The sequence below is a fragment of the Siniperca chuatsi genome, linkage group LG3 (assembly GCF_020085105.1).
Source record: "Siniperca chuatsi isolate FFG_IHB_CAS linkage group LG3, ASM2008510v1, whole genome shotgun sequence".
NCBI lineage: Eukaryota > Metazoa > Chordata > Actinopteri > Centrarchiformes > Sinipercidae > Siniperca > Siniperca chuatsi.
The window spans coordinates 34,544,783-34,564,035 of NC_058044.1; the positions used below are offsets into that span (position 1 = coordinate 34,544,783).

At 42.2% G+C, this 19,253-nt stretch overlaps 1 protein-coding gene and 1 long non-coding RNA gene across 2 annotated transcripts in view; both read left to right on the top strand.

The window, feature by feature from the left end:
- The first annotated feature begins 1,976 nt into the window (after window positions 1-1,976).
- The window catches only part of wu:fc21g02 (formin-A), a 39,609-nt gene continuing 22,332 nt past the window's right edge, over window positions 1,977-19,253 (top strand). The window contains exon 1 of the mRNA XM_044186087.1: window positions 1,977-2,125. The gene's annotated coding sequence lies outside the window, so the exon portion shown is untranslated. The remainder of the gene's footprint in view (window positions 2,126-19,253) is intronic.
- LOC122871349 lies at window positions 5,530-8,339 on the top strand. The gene is made up of 3 exons (XR_006376851.1): window positions 5,530-7,703; window positions 8,186-8,220; window positions 8,315-8,339. It is a non-coding gene; the product is annotated as an uncharacterized LOC122871349 (long non-coding RNA).

The following is a 19,253-nucleotide window of genomic DNA, read 5'->3' on the forward strand; positions in this document are numbered from 1 at the left end:
AACAACTTGCCTGAAAAAATGAGGTTGTCTGAGTCAGTGTCTTTATTTAAGTCTCGTCTCAAAACACATTTTTATCTGAAAGCAGATCCTGATTTTACCTGAACTGGCTGTTTATTTTATTGCTTTTGTGTATTTTATTTCTTTATATCTCGTCATTCACTGTGGTATTTTATTTCTCTTGTTGTGAAGCACTTTGTACTTTGTTTTGATAAGTGCTCTATAAATAAAGTTTTATTTATTTATTACATGTTTCGAGTTTACAGTCTTTTTCAGTGAGAGTCATGTTTTTTGACTTTTCTAGTGCCTTCAATACAATACAGCCATAACTGCTCAGGGGGAAGCTAAAGGAGCAGGAGTAGCCTGCCACCTGGCTGCGTGGACCACAGACTACCTCACCAACAGACCACAGTATGTGAGGCTTCATGACTGATGCTTGTGGTTTGCAGCACGAGGGCCCCACAGGGTGCGGTGCTCTCTCCTTTTCTGTTCACCCTGTACACATCGGCCCTCAGATAAAACATGGCAGCTGTCACCTCTAGAGGTTTTCTGATGATACAGCCATCGTTGGATGTGTATCAGAAGGGAATGAACAGGAATACAGGGAGGTCATCAAGGACTTTGTTGAATGGTGTGAGCTAGGGATGGGACGATATACGATTTTATCACGATTGGGATGAAAAACACTCAAGATTAGTTGATCGCGGTAAATTTCCATTATGGGAATAATTGTGAATATCCTCACAAATGACTTAAAAAGCCCAATGCCAGTTGGACTTTACTTTTGTTAAAGGATAATTCCTGCATTTCTTAAGCCAGGGGTAAATTACATATACTGATGCAACTGATGAAACTGTTGTGTGTACCATTTGACATCATGATAGAGAAGTGAAAAACAAAGCCTGAACGCTGGAATGATCATGTAAGAAAGAACAGACTCACACAATGTTGCTAGTTTTTATTTATTTATCCTTTATTGATGCAGGGGGACCTTATGATTTACGATGACCTTATTTAAGCTTGTTTGATTTTCACTAAAAAGGATAGTGCCATTTTAAGAGTTTTGAGCATATTTTGATGATTATCGGGATATTATCATGATTTTGGCCAGGATACCCGTGACATGAAATTTTCATATCATCCCATGCCTAGATAGAGGCAGATTGAAGGCATCTGCAATCTTCTACATAGTGGCCTGCTGGGGAGGTGGACGTAAGGAGAGGGACAGAAAAAGACTCAATAAACTGGTTAAGAGGGCTAGCTCTGTCCTGGACTGCCCTCTGGACTTGTTACTTGTACAGTAACTGTTCACGAATGAAACCGACAGCATCCTGCAGATCATTGTACTGCTTTCTTCTGGAGAGACCTCTCAATCTAAGAAGTCGTTTAAGTTTATATATATCAGCATACTTAATGCCTGGTTCAAAGTAAAATTCATTGAGCTGATATACTGGGGCGCTGCGCTGGGAGCAGCTGAGCAGAAATAGACACATGGCTCTGAAGGAATGGAAGAAGAAAAGTATTGCGAGGTAACAAAACATTGCGAGGGAATGCAAGAGTAGTCCTGCAAAACTTCTCACCGTGACCTTTAGGGTGCAATCCAATCTCTCAAATTATCTAATTTACAGGGCAATATTTATAGTATAATGCTACACACCATGTGTATTACAATTATGTGTGCAATTATCCAGTCATGGTCATATACTGTATTATTTTTATCTTATTTATATTTTTATGTATCACTCAAACACTCCTTTCCTCTACTTTGGACTCTGAGCTGATGTAACTAGTGAATTTCCCCGGTGTGGGATCAATAAAGATGATCTTATCTTACAAAGTGCCATTTTTGCAATAATAAGAAATCTAAATCAATAGGTGATGACAGTATTGTGAAAGCGATGCTCTCTTAGTGTTAAGCCTGCAGGTTCTATCACATCAATGAGTTTTACGGTGTGATTTTCCTTCTTGTACTTGGGTGAGATTTCCGACAGTATCCTGAAGGCAGCACCACCCTCCACCCATCTCCACTCCATCTGCGAGGCTCGGCTGGACGCAGGCGGGCTGACCTCTGAAGAGACGGACTATCTGCACTCGAAGGGCCGTGAGTCAGGCCGGAGGCTGCGGTCAGGTTAGTGAACGCCGGCCCCCCCTCGTTTCGCTGCACGCTGAATTCGACAGACACACATTATGTTCCGAAACGTCGGTTGGACTCACATTCGGACATATGTGCTTATTTCGTTTTAAACCAGCAGCTCTGCTGGTGCATTCCAATGGCTACTAGTGCACATGTGACTGGGAGGACTCCTAACAAAGAATATAGAAGCGAATTACTCCAGCGGGATCAGAAATACCACACGATTCACAGCATTCATAAAACAAGCTGAACAGCATCGGAGACAATGTAGAGACTCCGATATTTTTCTCGGTATGGTGATGTTTGTTGAGCCGCATGTACACTGTGCGGAGACGCCGTCCTGCATGTCTGTCTGTCTGTCTGCCTGTCCTCGGGGGCTGGTTTCCCCTTACTGCTGATATTTTCGACAGCATTGAAAGCCTCACGGGGCCCAGCCCTGAGAGGGGGGCTGCGGTGTCCCCTCCCTGTGAGACCCGATGGTATGTCAGATAAACACTCAAACAAAGGAGCGAGGCATTCAGGTACAGCCAACCGTGTAGAGCGCTTTAAGGTGCTTCTGTGACGATGTGACCTGGAGGTGTGGCCGCGCGCACCGATAAAACAATCTAATATCTCACATCCCTCCATAACCTAAACCATAACCCAAACCTATGAAGTTCTCCCGCCGAGCGCGCGCTACATGGTAGGCAGGAAAAGGCCACACAACTCGATTTGCGCTGCGCTCGCCGCGGCACGCTGTGCGGCGTGGAGCGCTTTGCTCGGCGCAGCGAAAAGCCTCGTGTCGCGGCGGAAGCCACTGGAGTGGGTTTCAGGGCGCAGCGGTGCCGTGGTCGCGTTGCGTCTGAAAGGGTCTATTTAAAAACACTCCCGAAACACACAGGCCTGTGGGGAGATCACCCCAGGAGAACAGGAGGGAGAGGGGGCAGAGAGGCAAGCATGGCATTTTATTTATTTATATCATATATGATCTCAATGTATATAGTTTCTAATAGATTAGCAGTGTGTTTTCGGATTCGACCAGACGCTGAAAGTGCTGCTCGCTGCTCCGGTCGGCTCGCTCATTAACATTACATTTGTTAGAGACGCATTAAGCCGTAATTGCCTCTCAGCAGGTGATGCAGGGTAGTCCCAGATATTCACCACTTAGATAATATGTCATTACATCTGTCCAAACGTTTACTGATAGAAGTCTGTCTGTAATTCATAGCCTTTCATAACGTTTGCTTTTATTCATAATGTCAACTTCATTTAGAGGTTGCAAATAATAATACAGCACAATATGTATCAAATGATATTTAAAGCCTGACTGCCCACTGAGCACCCCTCCCCCAAAACCTCTCTCTCTCTCTCTCTCTCTCTCTCACTCCCCCCCCCCCCCAAAACCTAACACAGCAGCGTGGATGGCCGCCCCCCCAGAGTCTGGTTCTGTCCAGGTTTCTGCCTCTTAAAGGAAGTTTTTCCTTGCCGCTGTCACCAAATGCTTGCTCATGGTGGGATTTGTTGGGTCTCTGTAAATAATATCATAAAGAGTTCGGTCTAGACCTGCTCTGTAGAAAAAGTGCAATGACTGGCGCTATATAAATACAATTGAAAATTGAATTGAATGACAGGTTAACAATAAAGGTGTGTCGCTGTGCTATTGGATAGATGTGACCAGCTGATAATGACAGCATGGGAGGAGTGAATGGCAGGATGGTATGCGAAATAACTACAGCCTAAGCATGCCGAAGTCTAGTCTTCCTAACTGAACTTTTGCTAGAGCTTCATTGCTTTCTTTTTTACACATTTAAAGTCTGTATTCCTGATGTAGTGGGACTTATTGGAATCATTTTTATTTGAGGTAAAATGAGGCCAGGTATTGCTTTGACATTAAAAACATCAATGGTCTGCTGTGAATGAAGGTAACCTTCCAGAGAAGCAATTTCAAAAGCAGGTGCAGTGATCAGAAACTATCTTTTGTAATGAGTTATTAAAGGAGGGTAGCGGAATGAAGGTGTGGAGTTTTGGTATTGGTACTGAAAGTCAAATGTCACAATGGCAGCGGTATCAGAAAATGACAAACAATACTCAGCCTGGTCTTTATGTATCTGTGTTTGAAACTACCAGGCTTTTAACAAAGTGCTACTGTGTTTGGTTTAGTAACTTGTCTTTAGATCATATTTAAAACAGACGTACACTATACTATAGCTTCCTCAGTTATCTAGAGTGATTGCAGAGGAAGAGAGTCATTATATGTACTTGACTTACTGCACTGGATGAATTAAACAATTGACTTACACCAATCTGCAAGTCAACAGCCGTTACGATCAATCAGAAATCAGAAATGCTTTATTGATCCCCGAGGGGAAACTCTTTTGTTACAGCTGCTCACTGTCACGTCAGTGCACACAGGAATAGAAGCACTAAGCAAATCAAAATATAATACACTATAATACAGGCAAGATAAATTAAGTACAAAGTGGATTTACCGGTTGATGATAAGTATGTACGGTATAATAATACAATGTAAATATAAGTAATAGTGCATGTACTGTCAAGTTAAGTGTAACTTATTAAGATGATTATGAGATGGTGGATATTGCACAGCAGTAATAGAGGTATGAATAAATATCAATAAATGAAACTGAAAACAGTATATTGCAACGGAGTATTAAACAGAGAATAATGCACAATTATGTCAAGCATGGCAGAGATGTAATGATCAGTGTCCAGTTTAGTGACTTAAGGTCATACACACTAACACTTAGTGCTTAGCGCTCTGTGGTGCATTGTGGGGGGATGAGTCTTCCGCTGAAGGTACTCCTTTGTTTGACCAGCGCGTCATGGAGCGGGTGGAAGACACTGTCCAAGATGGCATGTAGTTTACCCAGCATCCTCCTCTCTGACACCACCGCCAGAGAGTCCAGCTCCACCCCCACAATGTCACTGGCCTTACGTATCAGTTTGTTGAGTCTGTTAGCATCCGCTACCCTCAACCTGCTGCCCCAGCATGCAACGGCATACAGGATAGCACTGGCCACCACAGACTCATAAAACATCTTCAGCATTGTCCGGCAGATGTTGAAGGACCTCACCCTCCTCAGAAGATAGAGGCGGCTCTGGCCCTTCCTGTAAACAGCTTGAGTGTTCTTAGCCCAGTCCAGTTTATTGTCCATGTGTACTCCAAGGTACTTGTACTCCTCTACAATGTCCACACTGACCCCCTGGATGGAAACCGGGGTCACTGGTGCCTGGTCTACAACCAGCTCCTTAGACTTTGTCGCATTGAGCTGCAGATGGTTCTGCTCACACCATGAGACAAACTTCCCCACCACAGCCCTGTACTCAGACTCATCACCACCGCTGATACTTCCCACCCCAGTAGAGTCATCAGAAAACTTCTGAAGGTGGCGGGACTCTGTGTGGTAGCTGAAGTCCGTGGTGTAGATGGTGAAGAGGAAGGGAGAGAGGACAGTCCCCTGAGGGGCCCCAGTGTTGCTGACCACGCTGTCCGACACACAGTGCTGCAGGCGCACGTGCCGTGGTCTGCCAGTCCAAATAGCTACATGAATCACAATAGTGAAAAGAGTAGATGAGCAGACAGTGTCTCCTGAAGCTTTTTTTCCACAGCAATTCACACAGGTTCTCTTATCACTTCTCTGAGTGTCGCGTGTGAATGTTTGAACACAGTAGTTTATCGGTGACCTGTCAGAGAAGAGGTGGAGTTTGAGTGGTTTGCAGTGTGATAAGGAGGTTTCACTGACTTTCTCACTAGTAGCAGTATGAAAAAAACACAGAATACAATGTGAAAAACAAGTATGTACAGTTTGTTTTCATGATGATTAATACTTTGTCCTAATTCCAGACAACATTCTAATTGTAGGTTTTGACTATATAATGTGTGGAAAAGTGACAAAATTAAGTATATTCAAAACTGTCAGTATACACACTAAAAAATCTTGATTTTTGAGTGTGCAGTTGATGGACACTTGTCCCACAATGTAACAATGCACATAAAAAATGGAGGAGCTGCTCACAGCTGCAAAACATAAAACAACAGCTTCTTCCTGAAACAGCATCAGAGAGATCTTGGAAAACATCTAAAAACTAGTTTGTATGTAGTATTGAAATGGGACAGCCCCTTGAGGCTGCATGTTTAGTACACCACATAATAAGGTACTGACAGAACTAACAGCATACTGAGATACTGAGCTGACAATGTGCGTCTCGAGGGTGGAGTTATCTGGATAACTTTGGTAAGTAACCCCCCCCTCATATCTGAAACATGGACTCATGTAAGGACCTCACTGCCTGACCTGAGGTACTGAATATACCAGAGTATGTCTAAACACAGCGTTAGAAGTCAGTATATGCAAATATTCAGCAAAAATGAGTATAGAGCACGATCTGCTCACTCTGTCCTGTCCTGACATTTTGACAATAGCTAACACACACCCCTTGGATCGGGATGTGGGTTGCAGGTTGCAGTGTATGTAGTGTGTGGATTGTGTGTGTAGATTGTGTTTCATAGACGATCTGGCAACTTAGGTGATGTCAGACAAACATCCAAAACTTGGATGTGTGTATTTATAATAACGTCTGAGGTCTGTGCAAATTATGGGAGTTTCCCGGGATATATAACAACACGGGAGGGCACCAGGAGATGCCTGTCATGGTTTATATTTGTTTTGTGGTTGAAATCAAAAGTTCAGAGGCAAAGTCATCAGAGTTCAAGACATTTATTGAAATCATTAACGACCTGAATTGATTTGCGAAGCTACTGAAATCACACAAGCATACAATTCAGTATTTGCATCTTGTCATAGAGGGTTATAACTGCATGCACCAATTACAGCAGATCCTGAACGCATACCTCTTGATCTTCTGATTATCTTTTTTGATGTCATGGCGTGGCCAGCCTTGTTCTGTGTGTCACATTCAAACTAAGAGCACAAACACTGTCTTTTTGTCTAGACTTCGCAATGTTATCCCCAAGGCTTGCTTGATGAGTCCAAACTTCGGAATGTCAGCCTCATGGCTTGCTTAACTTCACCAACCAAGCCTCTAAGACACAGTGCTCTTTTTTTCAAGGTGCAAGGTCATCATATGCTGTATCACACAAAACCAAGAATATCATTGCACATGAACAAAGTTGATATTATAATGATAATATTGTGAACATAAAACATAAAAAGTATTAACTATTAACTATGAGTTTCCACCACAGTTTCCTGTTTTATTTAGAAATATTCTCCTTCTCTCATGTGTCTTGTAGTTTTGCTTCCTGTCTTAGCTTGTCTTTCCAGCCAGTTTTGATTGTTTGCGCCGCCCTGATCGTTTTCACCTGTGTCTCGTTGTCTCCCTTCACCTGAGTGTATTTAAGTGTGTGTGCTTCCTTTGTTCTGTGTCAGTTCGTCATTCTTATGTCAAGCATCCTGGCCATTGTTACCTGTGTGTTCTGTTGGATTTGTCTTCTGTTTCTCTGGAACCTTGCCAGGATTTTGGATTTTGTTCTTTGCCTGCTCCCTGTCGGATTTGTTTGCCTTTTTTGGACTGCTTCCCTGATTTCGACCTCTGCCTTCCTGAAATCTGTGTAAGCCTTTTTGTGTTTTCATAAAATCATTTTAACTGCACATGCTCTGCCTCGGTGTCTGCATTTTGGGTCATATTCCTGTTTCCTGGTTCCCCTGCTTGACAAACTACAACAGTGGCCTTGAAATATGGGAGGAACCCGGGAAAAATGGGACTGTTGGCAGGTATGCTATGAAGGGCAAAACTACCAATATTTCCAAGCTACAGTACATTTTAAATCTACAGGGTTGTTCAAAAGATACAGTAGAATTTAGGTGGAGTATAACTTTAAAGCCCCATTAATTTGTACTTTTTAGCCATGCTAGCGGTGGGGCAATGACGGTCTGTCAGTCAGTCCACCACTTTGGTACAGAATAAAATATCTTAACAACTATTGGATGGATTGCCATGAAATGTTATACAGACATTCATTTTTCCCAGAGGATGTATCCTCATGACTTTGGTGATCCCCTGACTTTTTGTCTTACTTTTTCCAACTTTTAGCTTTCCTTTTTCTTCCAAACTTGAGTAACTTGTGTGTAAGTATAGTTTAAACTACGCTCTTTACGAAAATGCGAGTAGAAAGTGTTTTGGTACTTTTTTTCGCCGTGGAACTTCTTCTTCTGCTCCTAGGTCAGGGCACCGCTGCAGATCAGCTGTTTGGCCGCATTGTTTACACCAGGGAACAGCTGATCGCGCTAAAGCCGAGCGGCATGGCGTCCAGGACAACCGATGTCCCCACTGAGATCTGGAGGAGGACACACCGAGGATGCAGAGGTGGAATGAAGCGGCGAGGGAAGAGAGAGGGGTGCAGACAAAAGTGACCTAAGCTGAGCCTGAGTCTTCAAAGGGTCCCTGTTCTGTGGAAGACATCTTGCCTCGTTCCTGTGCCGAATACGCCGCGTCCCAGTGGCTCTAAGGACTACAGACCGGTGGCACTGACCTCCCACATAATGAAGACCCCGGAGAGACTAGTGCTGGAACAGCTGCGGCCCATGGTCAGACCCCTCCTAGACCCCCTTCAGTTCGCCTACCAGTCCCGGCTGGAAGTTGAGGATGCCATCATCTTCCTGCTTAACCGCATCCACACCCCCCTGGACAAGCCGGCAAGCACGGTGAGGATCATGTTTTTTGACTTCTCCAGTGCTTTCAACACTATCTGGCCTGCCCTGCTGGGGGAGAAGCTGGCAGCGATGCAGGTGGATGCCCCCCTTGGGTCCTGGATTGTGGACTACCTGACTGGCAGACCACAGCACGTGCGCCTGCAGCACTGTGTGTCAGACAGCGTGGTCAGCAACACTGGGGCCCCTCAGGGGACTGTCCTCTCTCCCTTCCTCTTCACCATCTACACCACGGACTTCAGTTACCACACAGAGTCCTGCAAGGACTCAGAAGTTTTCTGATGACTCTACTGGGGTGGGAAGTATCAGCGCTGGTGATGAGTCTGAGTACAGGGCTGTGGTGGGGAACTTTGTCTGATGGTGTGAGCAGAACCATCTGCAGCTCAATGCGACAAAGTCTAAGGAGCTGGTGGTAGACCTACAAAGGGCCAAGGAACCAGTGACCCCGGTTTCCATCCAGGGGGTAAGTGTGGACATTGTTGAGGAGTACAAGTACCTTGGAGTACACATGGACAATAAACTGGACTGGGCTAAGAACACTCAAGCTGTTTACAGGAAGGGCCAGAGCCGCCTCTATCTTCTGAGGAGGGTGAGGTCCTTCAACATCTATGTGTTTAACATCATATGTTTTATGAGTCTGTGGTGGCCAGTGCTATCCTGTATGCTGTTGCATGCTGGGGCAGCAGGTTGAGGGTAGCGGACGCCAACAGACTCAACAAACTGATCCGTAAGGCCAGTGACATTGTGGGGGTGGAGCTGGACTCTCTGGCGGTGGTGTCAGACAGGAGGATGCTGGCCAAACTACATGCCATCTTGGACAGTGTCTCCCACCCACTCCATGACGCGCTGGTCAAGACTCATCCCCCCCAAAAAGCACCACAGAGCGCCACAGGAAGTGATTCCTGCCTGTGGCCATCAAACTCTTTAACTCCTCCCTCTAAGTGTTAGTGTGTATGACCTTAAGTCACTAAACTGGTCATTGATCATTACATCTCTGCCATACTTGGAATAATTGTGCAATATTCTGTTTAATACTCCTGTGCAATATTTAGTTTTTCCTATTTATTGATATTGGTATTATTCATACCTCCGTTACTGCTGTGCAATATCCACCGTCTCATAATAATCTCAATAAGCTACACTTAACTCGACAGTACATGCACTACTACTTATTTCTTATATTATTACATTGTATTATTATACCGTATTATCATCATCAACCGGTAAACCCACTTGGTACTTCACACTTATTTTATTTTATATTTATACCCACCTGGTACTTAATTTATTTTCTGACCTGTATTATACTGTGTGCACTGACGTAAAGGCGAGCAGCTGTAACAAAGAGTTTCCCTTCGGGGATCAATAAAGTATTTCTGATTCTGTATTTCTGATTTTCCTGTACTGCCATCATAAGGTTGACATTTGTTTTTTTGTCTTGCCCGCAAATTTGAGGGCGTAGGAGTATAACATCTGTAGGTGGGCGATTTCAACATATTGACCCAGGGATATACACAATGAACACTTGACCCAGGGAAAAACATAAAACCCTTTGAAAGGTCTTCTTAATGTGTCATATTAAGAAGATATTGAGCTGGGGACCATAGGATCCTGGAAACATAGATAGCCCTCCCTATGCACCAACTGTGTGTGGATTGTGAACTCACCAGGAACCACAGCTCTTTCAGTTATTTGCCTTAAGGCTCTCTTTTTCCAATTGTCTATGTATGTTCATGAATTGGAGCCATAAAACTGAGATACATTTTTTTCAACTGAAGTGAAGGCGTCCTCAATTCACACTGCCTCGGGAGAACTTTGGGAAAACTGTTCACCTCCACCCGCGTCTTTGTATAGACTTTCCTTGCAGTCACCCCGCTTCTTAAATTCACTTTGTGTTCTGTCTGAACACACCTTTACATTCAGCAGGTGGACAGAAACACCATGTCATGAAATGTTCAGCTCGTCCTCACCTGAAAATGGCCGTATAGGTCATCTGTGCAAGTAGCTTATTATGACCCATATTTACATTTATTATTAGGCGGTGTCCTATAGTGGCCGTAGTAATTATGACTAGTGCAGACTGCATATGGAGGTGGTTGGGGTGGATGGATTGGTCAAACAAACACTGGACTTTCACCCAGGAGAAAGGAGTTCGTATCCCATGTGAAACCAAAATTGCGTGACTTATGTCACGTCACTTACATCACGTCACCAACCACATGTTTAACGTCACATCTGTTGCAGTTTTGGGGTACGGTCGTATGTCGTTTTGGGAGTTAATTGACCCATTCTGTCGTTTAGGTGTGAGGACGTGTTGAAAATGTTGCTCTGTGTCTGTTATGCGTGAATAAGCAATTGTTTGCACAGTAGCTGTCTCATAAGCATTCATAAGGTGAGAAAATGTCAGGGCTGTGTGTCTGTCAACTTGTGGTGGAGTTGTTCTGCCCCCTAGTGGCCAAATATTGTTTCATGCAGCTTCAAAGGAGGAGTCAGACATTTTGTGAATACACAAATACAATACAATTGTGTGTCATCTCTTTATAACAGCAGTGCTGATACACAGTATATAGATGATACTGTGTACAAAGTGTTCTTCTCTACTGTTGATCAACTTATTAATCCACCATCTACAACCCCATCAGAGGTGCTGTCCATTTTATAGCCGTCAGACAGAACTTTAGTGCCTCAAGCTCTTGAAATGAAGCTACCCTCCAGATCTCCAAGAATATTACTGGTGCTATGTCCCACCTTGCCTAGACAATATTATTGGGCAGCTCAGCTCCTCCACCTGCTGCTTGGATCCTCTCCCCACCACATTTTTAAAACTGTTTTTAACTGCTTAGCGCATGAGGTATTAGAAATTATTAACTGCTCTCTTCAGTCAGGTATAATTCCTGCAGCACTTAAAACAGATGTCATTAAACCTCTCCTGAAGAAGAGCAACCTTGATGCAACAGTTATTGCTAACTATAGGCCCATTTCCAACTTTCCCCATTCCTCAGCAAACTACTTGAAAAAACAGTTTATTTTTAGTTTAATAACTATCTAACATCAAACAGCCTTTTAGACATTTATCAATCTGGTTTTTGATCTCATCATACCACAGAAATAGCACTTATAAAAGTTGTGTATGATCTGCATATAAACAGAAACTCCCACTTGTACATGTTTTACAGAAACACAAACTAAATTACCATAATTATGCAGATGATTCAAAACTGTACATTATCCCCATCTTAACTGCTTAACTGCTTTTCTCCTATCAACCTTCTTCAACTAACTTCAGTGATTAATTCATGTAAGCCATCAACCTGTCTCTTAGACTCCATTCCAACTAGGCTGCTTAAAGATGTTTTACCCTTAGTTAGCACTTTGCTACTGGATATGATCAATCTGTCTTTATTAAAAGGCTATGTGCCACAGTCCTTTAAAGTAGCTGTAATTAAATATCTTCTGCCCTCTCTTGATCCAGGGGTTTTAGCCAACTATAGAACTACATCTAACCTTCCCTTTCTCTCTAAGATCCTCGAGTAAGCAGTCGCCAATCAGTTGTGTGACTTTCTAAATAACAATAGTTTATTTGAGGATTTTCAGTCAGGATTTAGAGTGCATCATAGCACAGAGACATCACTGGTGAAAATTACAATTGACCTTTTAATTGCATCAGACATTGGACTCTGTACTTGTCTTGTTAGATCTTAGTGCTGCATTTGACACCATTGACAATCACATTCTATTATAGAGACTGGAACATTCAGTTGGTATTAAAGGAACTGCACTAAGCTGGTTTAAATCCTATCTATCAGATCAATCTCAGTTTGTACATGTTAACGGTGAGTTCTTCGTGCACGCCAAAGTTAGTCACGGAGTTCCACAAGGTTCTGTGCTTGGACCAGTTCTGTTCACCTCATACTGTATATGCTTCCTTTAGCCAATATTATTAGAAAGCACTCCATAAACTTTCATTGTTATGCGGATGATACCCAATTATATCTATCATTCAGGCCAGATTAAACTAACCAGTTAGCTAAAATTCAAGCATGCCTTAAGCACATAAAAACCTGGATGACCTGCAGTTTTCTGATGTTAAACTCTGACAAAACTGAAGTTATTGTACTTGGTCCCAAACTTCTCCAGAACGCATTATCTAAAGATATATCGTAGAAAAGGTTTCAGTCGTAGTCATCTGGACACTGTTTTCAGAATCAAAACACTCCTGGACGAATGAGGGACTACACCGTCTTAATTTGAAGAATCTAAAGATATAGTTACTTTAGATGGCATTGCCCTGGCCTCCAGCACCACTATAAGGAACCTCAGAGTTATCTTTGATCAAGATATATCCTTTAACTCCCACATGAAACAAACTTCAAGGACGGCCTTCTTTCACCTACGTAACATTGCAAAAATCAGGCACATCCCGTCCCAAAATGATGCAGAAAAACTAGTGCATGCATTTGTTACTTCTAGGCTGGACTATTGCAATTCCTTATTATCAGGCTGCCCGAATAAGTCTCTTATGACTCTCCAGTTGATCCAGAATGCTGCGGCACATGTACTGACAAGAACTAGGAAAAGAGATAATATTTCTCCAATATTAGCTTCTTTGCACTGACTCCCTGTAAAATCCAGAATAGAATTTAAAATCCTTCTCCTCACCTGCAAAGCTCTTAATGGTCAGGCACCATCATATCTTAAAGAGCTCATAATACATTATTACGCCATTAGAACACTGTGCTCCCAGAATGTTGGGTTACTTGTGGTTCCTAGAATGTCCAAAAGTAGAATGGGAGCCAGAGCCTTCAGGTATCAAGCTCCTTTCCTGTGGAATCAGGTCCCAATTTGGGTTTGGGAGACAACATCTCCACATTTAAGAGTAGATTTTCCTCTTTGACAAAGCTTAAAATTAGGGCTGGCTTGGGTGAGTCCAGAACCATCGCTTAATTATGCTGCTATGCCTAGACTGCCGGTGCTTCCCTCTCCCCCACCCTCCTTCTCTCAATTCATTTCAGAAGAAATGTGCTAATATATACAGATTAGTAAGATAATAATAAAATAGTAATAAATGTAGAATTGCAGTTAGATGATGATTACAAATACAAAATAAGTAAACTATATAATATGGGCTATTCACTGTGCCTCAGGTTGTGGCATGTTGATATGTATTGGGCAGCAAGATATGCCCTGTCCACTTCTCCTAGGACTACACCTAGGACTAGGTGTAGGTGTAGGAGGGACTACACCGTCTTCTCCTAGGAGTATTTTTAATTTTGAGAGCTCATTTAGCTCTTTGAAATCTGAGATTACAGAGTTGAACTTGTTAAAGTAAATGTTCCTCATTTCACTGAATGTTGTACATTGTAGGAGGAAGTGCATCTCTGTCTCAACATCACCTTTCAAACAGTGACCACATATTCTGCTTTCTTTTGTTGCCAGGATTTTTTGTGTCTTCCTTTTCGAATGCCAGTTTGTGGTTACTGAGCCTGTACTTGGTCAGGATCTATCTCTAATTTCTATCTCTGACAGTAGAGAGATATTCTGCCAATTCATAATCTCTTTTTAGGGCCAGATAACATTCTAATCTACTTTGGCTTTTAGTTTCTTCTTTCCAATGTTCCAAATAGGTTTCTTTATATTCCGTTATAATTCGGTTTACTCTGTTTGGTGTTTGAAAAGCAGTGCTGTTGTGAGACTGGTCAGAGTGTGTCTGAGGGGGGGCAGTTAGTCTCAGCACCAACTGACATAGGAGACTCTTTTCTGGGCTCAGCTCTTGGGTTTGGAGGGCTTTGGGATGGAGGGGGTCTTGGGGGGCCTAATTCTGCTCTACATGCTTTTGTTGGTGTTTTTACGTGTAAAATGTATCTGCAGAATTCTGCATGTAAAGATTCTGTTGGATGTTTGTCCCAACAGGTATAGCTATGAGGACTGAGTGGACCCCAGACTTCACTACCATATAGCGCAATGGGCTGGATGACACTATCAAATATTTTAAGCCAAATTTTAATTGGAATTTGAAAATTATAATTCACTGCCATGTTGAAACTCCCTGATGCTGTTATGTTTATACCAAGGGAGGTATAACTCATACTGTGTTCAATGATATGATTATTAACGGTAAACTAGCATTTGTTCTCCTGGCATCTGGGGCATTTTTGAAAAATCATGACATTAGTTTTCTTCATATTTACTGCCAGGGCCCAGTTCTGGCAGTAAATATGAAGTTTTCTACTGTGTGTAGTTATTGCTGTAGTCCTTGTTCAGTAGGAGACAGTAGAACAAGGTTATAACAGTGTAAAACAGAGGCATCACCTCTATCTAGGAGGGAGAGGCCATGAGCAGCACACTGATCCAACTGTATAGCTGTCATAGTGGATGTTACGGAAGTGAGCAGGGAACACAAGGAATAGGACCCAAATGCAGACTAGAGGCAGAGCAGATGCAGTTCATTAATTTATTGCAGGAAAGGCTTACATGGGTAGTCAGGCAGGCAGAGGTCCAAATCAGGAAGGCAGTCCAAGACAAGCAAACAAATCAGACAAGGAGCAGGCAATAAACAAAATCCAAATGTCCAGGTGAGGTCCAAGCAAACGCAGAAATAAATCCAAGAGACTTAGGAGAAGCACAGGATACAAGGCTGGGACACCTGGCATTTAAACCACATACCACTGCTGATGCAAAATGATTAAGACAACGAACTGACACTGAACAAAGGAAAAACCCGGACTAAATACACTTAAGTAGGGGAGACAACGAGACACAACGAGATGCAATTAATCAAGGCGGGGCCAACAATCTAAACTGGAGGGAAAGCAAACAGACAGGAAGTAAAACCACAAGACACATGAGGAGAGGAGAAGACTACAAAATTTAACAGGAAACAGGACAAAACCCCAAAACTATGACAACTCCAAGTTCATTAATATACACATTAAATAAAGTCGGGCTTAAGTTGCAGCCCTGATGAACACCTCTTCTCTGGGTGAAGGATTTAGTTTGTTTGTCTCCAATTTTTACAGCACATCTATTTTCCAAATACATTGATTTAACCGGATCATATATTTTGCCCCCTGTACCACAATGTAAAAGTCTGTAATAGAGCCCATCGTGCCAAATAGAGTCAGAAGCTTTCTTGAAGTCAATAAAACAAGCGAATATCTTACCGTTTTTTGGTTGGTGTACATGTTTGTTAATTAAAGTGTGAAGGGTGTATACATGGTCGGTGGTGCTGTGTTTTAAGAAGGAGGCCAAATTGATTTTTACTCAAGATGGAGTGTTCTTCAAGGAAATCTAGTATTCTTTTATTTAGAATACTACAGAATAGTTTATCTAGACAACTACTGACACAGATGCCACGGTGGTTATCAGGGTCTGATTTGTCCCCACTCTTATGAATGGGGGAAATGAGCCCTTTGCACCAGATGTCGGGAAAACATCCTGACTGTAGTACGATATTGAACAACTTCAACACTGCTTCCTGCATCTCTGGGGTGCTGCATTTGAGCATTTTGTTTTTAATGCTGTCTGGACCACAAGCTTCTCTTGGCTGGAGAGACTTTGTCTTTGTGATCAATTCTTCCCAAGTAATTGGGAAATCAAGGGGGTTTTGGTTGTCTTTTTAGTTGTTTCTTGTAATGTTTTCTTTTATAACAGATTGATCTGAACTAATTAGATTTATTAGTATGTCTTTGTACAGATTTTCAAAATGTGCTCTCCATATGTCACCATTTTGGATGGGTAGTGCTTGTTGTTGCTTTGTGTTGAAGTTGTTCCACATATCCCATAATTAAGTTTAATTAATGGTATTTTCAATATCTTCAAGTTTCTTGTGCATATAATTTAGTTTTTTGTTCCTAATTTGTGTAAAATTTCATTTTACCTAATGCATATGGCTGGGTTGTTTGGTTGGCGAATTTTTTCATTTGCAAGTCTTTTCTGATGGTCTTGCATTCTTGAACAAACCTTTTGTCTGTGTTTTGCTTCTTAACAGGCTTCTATATTTGTTTTATACGGTTAGATTTAATAGCTGCCTTATGAAATATATTGATATCATCAATAGCCTTTTTTATGTCCCTACCATCTCTGGTAGGGACATATTGATTTTGGCCATGATGAATTTGTTTCCACTGTCTTGAGCCCATCTATAAGTAGGGCCTCTACACTGAACACTTTTAAAAGCAGGTGCACTAGCAAGGACCACGCCATCAACAGATGCGTTTAAATGATTTATTAATGAAAATGAAAGATTATGAGCGAAGCTTGAAATCTTGTACTTCTTCGTTCTGTTGCTGCATTGTGGGGAAGCTTTGGTGGGGATTCCGCCGTAGCACCCGGGTACGACGGAGCCCCAAAGGCCTCCAGTTACTTGAGATCTTTGAGATCTGAACGAATGTAGCAGTGATATGCTTGAGAGGACCGATGACCACATGATTTGTATTGAGGGGATGCCATTGCGGGAGATTCTGAAGGAGTGACCAGAGTACTGGACAAGGAGAGTACATGGCGGAAGTGCTGATGATAAAAGAATCGAGTAGCCTCTTTTCCGGACTCAGAGATAAATAGAAAATGGTTATGCTAAAAACCTAAAAAGTAAGCGAGAACATGATACGTAGACAAAGTTGAGGTATTTACTACTATAGGATGCCGCAGTAAATTTCATTGTCAAGTGTGCCCTAGCACGTGTCCTCATTGGCCTGCTGCGGCTTCGGAGGCAGAGTGGATGTGATGTAAAGCACTTTACACCATCTCAGCACTTTTTGAATGAAATCTCTTCTGTATCTTGTGTGCAGATGATGTGGAGTGTTGTGATCCTGCTGGGTGCTTCTCTTAGTGTGGGTGAGTATTTCATTCTCATTTCTCCAACACTTCCACACCCTATAGGCTGTCTATGAAAAGTGTGATCTCTAACATCTGTTTAGCACTTGTGTTCTAGACAGGAGCAACAAACATTACTGTACTTTAAGGTGACCTAGATTAAATGAAGGTACACAGGAAAGTCAAAGGTCAGACTCAGCTACTGAACCGCACTTATGAACATGGACAGTGATGGTAGGAATGTGCGGAATGTAGTTATACGAATTTGTGGCATACTTGGGAGTTCTGCCCAGTTTTAGACCTATACACAAGTGGCTGCCAGATTGTTAGTTTTGCAAAGTTACATAATCAGAATAAAACCAAACAGGTTCATTTGCATTCTTTACACATTACAAGTTATCCATTGCTTCTACTATGATTTAATGGACTTTTTTTTCCTTCTTTGAACCCTTCTGGTTGGCTGTTACACTGAGAAAGTGTGAGGCACTGACTTGAGATATCTGCTAGAATTTAAGACAAAGTCCCAACACATATAAGAAATTGCATCCCGAAATGTTACAAAACAATAATAATAACAAATTCAACAACATTGTATCCTAACAACTCTTGCATTCTAGCTTCAAAATTCGCTTGAAGACCTACCTCTTCTGTGAGTACTTACTCACCTAATATGCTCTTTCTCTCTGTCTCTGTCTCTCTATCCTTCTCTAGCTCTTTTTCCAAAAATACAAAACAGGCACTTTCGTGCACCTGCAAGCCTTGTCAGGTGGAACATGAAATTGAGTGTTGAGGAACTTATTGTCGAAGGCTTCTCCTTGATCTACTCCGGTTTGGATTAAACCTCATTTGTATGTCGCTTTGGACAAAAGCATCTGCCAAATGCAGATACCACAAACTGTTTTATCAGATTAAAGACCTTTTTCATTCATCATTGTGAGTTCCTGCCCATACTCTCACAGAGACCTATTGGTGTATTCTCAAATCAGGCCAGTATCCTAGGAATTACGTCCATTTTGGACGATTCGGCAGCCCATGATTTATGTCCAATGCCAACTTTCAGTGCTAATGCAGGAAGCAGTGTGCCCTATATGTAGTGAGGCAGATGTAAGGGTGTTTATGTTGGGGTTGTGGATGGGCATGTAGCGAGTCTGACTTTCATGCAGGAGGCCGCATTTCAGGTCCCATTACAGTTCAAATTCATCTTTTTATTAACTGTAACCATGACCTTTCCCTAACCTTAACCAAGTGTTTCAGTTGCCTAACCCTAACCATACCATAACCATAGTTTATTTGCCATAACCACAATATTTCCCTAACTTTAAACATACTGTAGTTGCCATGTGCAGATGTTGTAGAAAGCGAGAAAAAAGTTTGACACCAGGAAGAGTCAGTGATGGAAGTAGAAATGTGAGGAGCTATGAGAATTTGCAATAACAATGTATCGAATGACAATGCAAAAACAATGTGAAAGGGGATGCTCATAGTGACTAAACCTACAATGAATTATCAGCTGAATCTGTAGCCCCTCTGCTTTATGGAGCTTTATAGTGAGTTTCAGCTCATTGTTTATGGTGATAGGGTGATATTATGTTACTATGTTTAAATTGAATGGTGCCTTCATTATTAATTACACCTGTGCT